The 7,751-nt window shown below is 37.6% G+C and overlaps 1 pseudogene; it reads left to right on the plus strand.

Annotated features, from left to right (window-relative positions):
• The window catches only part of LOC107764442 (ferric reduction oxidase 2-like), a 36,299-nt pseudogene extending 28,782 nt beyond the window's left edge, over positions 1-7,517 (plus strand).
• Positions 7,518-7,751: the final 234 nt, after the last annotated feature.

Raw genomic sequence — 7,751 nt, forward strand, 5'->3', positions numbered from 1 at the left:
ATTTTCAGTATTTCCAGGTACACATCTCGAGTCTCACATTGGTGTAGCTGAATGTAACATTGAAAAGCATGAATAGAAAGATTTGAAGGAGTTATAATCACCCGCTATTTACTGACTGCCTTTTCATAAATGTTGTTAAGTTGTGTAAATTTTAGTTTATAGCTAATAGAGAATACATTATTAAGTTTGTACTTAATTAAAGTTTATGTTAATTTGAAACTGTGGTATTTGATTCGTTTAGTAGCATACAAGATGTAAATATAATTCATGGAATGTGAAACTATTTAGTACGATTGTTAAAATTAAATTCACTCTTTCAGCATGCTCTGAATAAGTAGGGGCGAGTGGCTTTTAAATCTAACCAAATATGATATAGTTTTGAATCACCCAGTTCGATTTCCTTTAGGCAGTTTATAGGATTAGTTTTGAACATCATCAGTAACATCCTTTGATAAGGAATTCTTTAATCCTGTTTAAGCAAGTTAATTTAAATCCGATTTTAGGATGTTGTTCGGATTAAGTGTTGTATTTCGTCGATCTCGCATGTGACTTCTTTGTCCAATTAAAATCATGTTGCACAGGGTATGACGTCTCTCCATGTTATAAGTAATTAATCAGAAATTGACAGGGATCCGGGTTAGGCCAAAGCATATACTTGAATTAACGTGTGTCTTTCTTCTTCTATTTTTAGACAAACGCATTTAGAAATGTAGCCGTTTTAGGATATCCTTTCTAAAATAGAGACGAGCCTCGCCAGATAAAAATACAAATTGCGGGGCCCTCAATAACTAACCATAATAAACATTTAGAATTCAGGACAGGCCGTTTAGTGAATTTCATGGTCTTCCCCGAAAATAATAACGCGGTTAGACTCTTTAGGCGCGGCTTAATTAAATTACATTCTTAAACTCGGGTGCACATTGATGTGACCCGAATCCAAATCTCAACAGAGTCGAAATGTGTTAACAACTACGGGTGCATTGATTGTGACGCGGTTCGAGATGCATTTTCACGACGTTGCAATTCTATAAAAATAAATGATAATAATGAAAGCGGTTTAAACTTAATAAAAGCACATAAGTCAAAACATGTATTTAAATCAGATATTTAGCCATTATAACAATTTAAGCGGCCGTGCTAGAACCATGGGACTCGAGGGTGCCTAACACCTTCCCTCGGGTCAACAGAATTCCTTACTAAGAATTTCTGGTTCGCAGACTTCATTTGGAAAAGTCGAAAATTTCCTCGATTTGGGATTCAAGATAAACCGGTGACTTGGGACACCAAAAGCCAAACCTTTCCCAAGTGGCGACTCTGAATTAAATAAATAATCCCATTTCGAATATTTTCACTTAAATTGGAAAAACTCCCCTCGCGCATCTTACCCTCCGGGGCGGGCGCGCAAAAAGGAGGTGTGACAGTATCGTGTCTCAGCTTCCAATAAGGACTTACTTACATAATAAATAGGAGATTGTTTACCTTGGTCCTCATGGACTAAAACAACACTCACCGCGACTTCAGATACGGCCAGATAGATGAGAAGTTTTTCCTCCACCTTTGGTTTTGCCAACAACGGTGGTTTTGACAAATATGCTTTCAAATTTCTAAGGGCTTGTTGACAATCTTCATTCCATTCAAAATGATCTTGCTTTTTAAGTGCAGAGAAAAACTTAAAACACCTTTCTGAGGATTTGGAAATAAATCTCCCCAAAGCTGCAATTCTTCCCGTTAATCTTTGTACTTCCTTTTTATTAGTAAGGATATCAGGGATTTCTTCTATTGCTTTGATCTGAGAAGGATTCACTTCAATACCACGGTTAGAAACAAGAAAACCCAAAAACTTACCTGATGTAACTCCAAATGAACATTTTTCTGGGTTGAGTTTCATATTAAATTTTCGCAAAATTTCAAATGTAACAGATAGATGAGAAATATGATCATGAGATCGCTGAGTTTTGACGAGCATATCGTCTATATATACCTCCATTGTTTTCCCTAAATGTTCTTGGAACATTTTGGTGACCAACCTTTGATAGGTTGCCCCAGCATTTTTGAGATCAAAGGGCATTACTTTATAACAGTAAGTCCCCCTGTCTGTGATGAAAGAAGTTTTTTCTTCATCACCAGGATCCATTTTAATTTGATTATATCCCGAGTATGCATCTAAAAAACTTAAAAGTTCATGACCTGCGGTTGCATCAATTAGTTGGTCTATATGCGGTAAGGGAAAGGAATCTTTTGGACAGGCTTTATTTAAATCGGTATAATCCACACAAACACGCCACTTACCATTTTTCTTGGGTACGACCACCGTGTTAGCTAACCAATTAGGATACTTTACCTCACAGATTGATCCGATTTTTAATAATTTTTGGACCTCATCCTGAATCACATGGTTCTTGAAAGCACCTTGCTTTCTTTTCTTTTGCTTTATTGGTGTGAAAGAAGGGTCCTCATTGAGTTTGTGAGTCATCACATCCGGTGGTATCCCTGTCATATCAGCGTGGGACCAAGCAAAGCAGTCTAAGTTAGCTTTTAAAAATTCGATTATCATACCTCGCATGTTTAAGCTTAAATTGGCCCCGACATAAACCTTCCGTTCAGGCCATTGCTCAAATAACATCACTGCCTCAAGCTCTTCAATTGTCGTTTTTATACTTTCATTTTCTTCAGGTTCCTGAATTGTGTCAGGCCTTGAGTCCAAATCTGTCTTTTCTTGTTCAGCTGAAGTTTGATATTTTTTACCTTCAACTGCTTCCTGTAATTGCTATTTTTCTTTATTTACGGTGCTCGTACTTGTTACAGTGTTGACACTTCTAGCCATCTGCTGATCCCCACGAATTTGGCAAATTCCCCATGGTGATGGAAATTTAATAACTTGATGTAGAGTTGATGGGACAACATCCATATCGTGTATCCATGGTCTTCCCATGATCATATTGTAGGCCATTTCCATATCAACTACCTGAAATTTAGTTTCTTTAACAACACTCGTAGCAAAAGTTGTTAGAATTACCTCTCCTTTTGTTACTACACTTGAATTGTCGAAGCCTGACAAGGTGTGCGCCTTGGGTATCATTTTGTCTTCAGCTTGCATTTCACGCAACACCCTTAGTAATATAATATTTACAAAACTCCCTGGATCAATCAAAACTCGTTTTACATTAGTATCATGTACAAGTAAAGATATTACCAGTGCGTCATTATGTGGAGTTGTCACTCCTTCGGTATCTGCGTCATCGAACGAAGTACTTTCATTTTCTAGGACCTCCCGCACCCGTTTCCCGTGTGTAATTGTTACCTTAGAAACCTTGTTGGAGGTTGTGTAGGTTATGCCATGAATATCTTCTCCCCCGCTTATGACATTCACTGTCCCCTTGGGTGAAGGAGGCTGTGGTGACTCTTGCCTGTTTTTCATATAAGCTTGTTTTCCTTTCTCGCTAAATAACTTAGTAAGGTACCCTTGCTTTAATAGATGATCCACTTCACTCTGCAAGAATCTACATTCTGAAGTTTTGTGCCCATGATCATTGTGGAATTCGCACCAATGATCTGGATTGCGTCTATTTGGATTTGACCGCATCTCTTTTGGCCACCGTACCTTATCTCCCATGCTTCTTAAAACAGCTACGAGCTCGAAGGTAGAGACATTAAAACTATATCCGCCGAATCGTGCATTTAAACTTCTGTCATCATCTCGTGATTCTTGTCTGTTCCCATCATTCCTGAACTTTGAAGAAGAGCCAGAGTCCCTGTTCCTCGACTTTTGATCATATTGCTGGCTATCTTGTTTCGACCGTGGGTCTTTTCCTGCAGGTCCCATATATGGATCGTACCTATTTTTACCTGATCTTTTTTCGGTTTCTGATCTTCGGGGACCACCCATTTCTTCATGATGAAACTTAGGTACGGTATCTTCTTCAATTCGCAGCTTCGTACTATACCTGTTGTAAACATCATTCCATGTGGTTGCAGGAAATTCTCGAAGGCTTTCTTTGAGTCGTCTCGTGGCTTCAGAACTTTTGTTATTTAAATTACTTGCAAAGGCTATTGCAGCCCAATTGTCATGCACACGAGGTAGAGTCATTCTTTCACGCTGGAATCTATCAACAAAGTTTCTAAGCAACTCTGAATCCCCTTGTTTGATTTTGAAAATATCTTCCATTCTTTTCTCAACCTTTTGTGCTCCCGAATGTGCTTTAATAAAAGAATCTGCAAGCTCAGCAAAAGAATTAATAGAATTTTCAGATAAAAGAGAATACTAGGTTAATGCACCCTTGGTGAGTGTTTCTCCAAATTTCTTGACCAATACTGATTCAATTTCTTGTTTGGTCAAGTCGTTGCCTTTTACGCCGGTTGTAAATGCAGTCACGTGGTCACGTGGGTCTGTAGTACCATCATATTTCGGGATGTCAGGTATTTTGAATTTTTTCGGAATTGGAAGGGGAGCAGCACTTGGCTTCCATGGTTGTTGTGAGTATTTGTCCATGTCTACTCCTTTTATTACAGGCGGAACTCCAGGGATTTGTTCAATACGCTCATTTTGTTCCTTAATCTGTTTCTGCAAGGTTAGTACTAAATTTTGCAAATATGAATTATTTGAATTATCTGGTCCCCCTTCCTGTGGTTCATTGGGGGTTGCTCCGTTTCCAAAATTATCAAGACCAGAACGGGGATTCTCCAATGTATTATTATTAGGAGTTGGTGTGGGTGGTGCAGCAGGCAATCGACTAACAAGTGCCTGAAGAGCTTTGCCGACCTGTGCATCAATTAGCTTTTGTAAAGCTTCAGTTTAACTCCTTCAAAATGTTCAGATTGCTCTTGTTGATCAGCACGGGATTCAGTAACAGGAGTGCCTTCACGAGATTGACGTGGTGAATCTGGAGGGTAGGGAACCACGTCATCTTGATTTTGATGAATTTGATTTTCATGGTTTCCCAATGTGTTATTACTGTTATTGTCGGTGTTGTTGTTTGACATGGTGACGACAATAGACAAGATATAGCTTAAAAGAAAAGATTATCAGATTCCCGGTAACAGAACCAATTTGTTTAACCAAAAATCTGAGTCTTTGGTCAAAGCTAAAAAGAAATTCGGGTTACTAATAATCAGGAGACGAAAATAAAATACTTTTGAGAATGATGGTAAAACAGCAAATAGTTTTGTATTTCAATGAGTTCCAAATAGTATTCTGTGTCCTTACAAATGATGATACTTCTTCCTTTTATAGATAATTCTAGGTAAAGGAATGAAGCCTCAGCTTTAATGATATAATTATGAGTAATAAATGATATTAAATAAGCCGTTATACAATCATTCCTATTAAATACCAATTTTCTAACGTATCAGGTATTTAATAATGAATTTGGACTCCTTTCTGTCATCAGATCTTTGTCTTTAATGCCTTCTAATCCGTTGGCTTTAAATGACTTGAATTGGTACAAGACTTGTATCTGCACTTCGTCTCGTGCCTATTTAAGTTCCTCTTCCCGTGGTTGTCTCTATCCGTGCCTCTTAGTCAATTGTTGCACTTTGACCATTTAACCAAACCACGTGTCATGCTACGTCATCTTTAATATAAACTCAGTTTTTTTCCAATACAGATAGTCCCCCCAACATTCCCTCGTACGAGGAGAAAGATGTTTGAGCTCTTCTTCTACACTCACCACCTGTACATTCTCTTCGTCGTCTTCTTTGTCTTCCATGTTGGTGTCTCTTATGCTGGAATTATGCTTCCCGGTTTCTACCTCTTCATGGTTGATCGATACTTGATATTCTTACAGTCGCGATCAAATGTTCGTTTGGTCTCAGCTCGAGTTCTACCATGTGAAACTGTTGAGCTAAACTTCTCCAAGAGTAAAGGTAACTGAAGGAACTATCATCATTTATATTGACATTGATCGAGGTAGAATGTTAAGTAAGTTATCTAAATAACATGTTTGAGCACTTCTCTTTTCCTTTATTTGGCAGGTTTAAGATATACACCAACTAGCATCATGTTTGTGAATGTACCTAGCATTTCAAAAATGCAATGGCATCCTTTTACAATCACTTCAAGCAGTAGTTTGGAGGCAGATAAGCTCAGTGTTGTCATTAAGGGTGAAGGAAGTTGGTCCAAGAAACTTTACCAGATGCTTTCTTCCCCTATCCATTTAACACTTAATGGTCAGTTTGGTAATAAATATAGTGATATTGTCACATGAGATGATGCGACAAACTTAACATGATTGAAAATATTATTGTGCAGCAGAAGCGAGGGATTTAGAGTCAGTGGATTCAGAATGAATGTGATCTTATTGTTATTTTTTATATATACATTTAAAAACATTTTTGCATTTCCTTGTTGCAGGCATGATTTACTAATTATGGTGAGCGGCGGGAGTGGAATCACCCCTTTCATCTCCATAATAAGGGAGCTAATTCACACAAGCGAGTCACAGAAATGCAAAACACCAGAAATCCTACTTTTAAGTGTGTACAAGAACTCACAAGACCTCACCATGTTATACCTTCTCCTTCCCATTTCTGGTGCCTCATCTGAAACTTCTAAGTTAGGCCTACAAATTGAGGCTTATGTAACAAGAGAAAAGCAACCCATATTAGCTGAAGACAAGAAGAACTTGAGGAGCATATGGTTCAAACCCGACCCATCTGATCAGCCAATCACTCCAATTCTTGGCTAGAACAATTGGCTTTGGCTTGGTGCTATCATATCATCTTCCTTCATCATTTTCTTGATTTCTTTGGGGGCTTTGAATAGATATTACATATATCCAATTGATAAAAATACCAATGACATCTACTCTTATCCGATAAAGGCTGTGCTGAACAAGCTTCTGATTTGCATTTCCATAGTTATCACAAGTAGTGCAGCATTTCTTTGGAACAAGAGACACACTGGTGTAGATGTCAAACAGATTCAGAACATGGAAGGTGCAACTCCAACGTCTTCACCTAATTCTTGGTTCTATAATGCTGATAAGGAGATGGAGAGTTTGCCCCAACAATCACTTCTTCAGTCAACTAAACTCCATTTTGGTGAAAGGCCAGACCATAAAAGTTTCATCCAAAAAATATACTGAATAAAGTATCCCCAGATATCAGTCGTCATATATCAAGTTTTATTTTGATTTGAAAAATAGAGTAATAACATATTTTAATCCGTTAAATTTAACTAATGGTGTAAACAATTTTTTATGCTTTTTTCCCCCTATAACTTAAATCCCAAGATCATTTAGCTATAGGATCAATCAAATTACCTAACTTTTACTAAGTAATAGAACTACTGGAGACTCTTACCTACTACAGTTTAAAAAAGTTGTAAATTTGATGCAGGGATTCTTTTTGAGAGGAAAGAATCAAGTGTTGGAGTACTAGTGTGTGGGCCAAAGAAGATGAGACATGAAGTTGCAAACATTTGTTCATCTGGTTTAGCATCCAACCTTCATTTTGAGTCCATCAGCTTCAGTTGGTGACTTTTCTTTTTTTGGCATAATTTCAACATAGTCCATAGAATGGCAAAATATTCATCCTTCCCTATCCTTGCCCCACCCCCTACACAAATGGAAAATAAGATAATATCTTCTTTTTTGGTTGTTGTGGTTATGCTCATGTAGTCATGTTGATTGAATTTTTCTAAGTGCTCCTGTAACATGTTCCTTTTGTTGTGAAATGTAAAGAGTACTAAAAGTTCCAATCCAAGTGCTTTCTTCCAATTGAGAACTCCATAGTTCCATATTAACTATATGAAA

The sequence above is a fragment of the Nicotiana tabacum genome, chromosome 7, assembly GCF_000715075.1.
Source record: "Nicotiana tabacum cultivar K326 chromosome 7, ASM71507v2, whole genome shotgun sequence".
Taxonomy (NCBI): Eukaryota; Viridiplantae; Streptophyta; class Magnoliopsida; order Solanales; family Solanaceae; genus Nicotiana; species Nicotiana tabacum.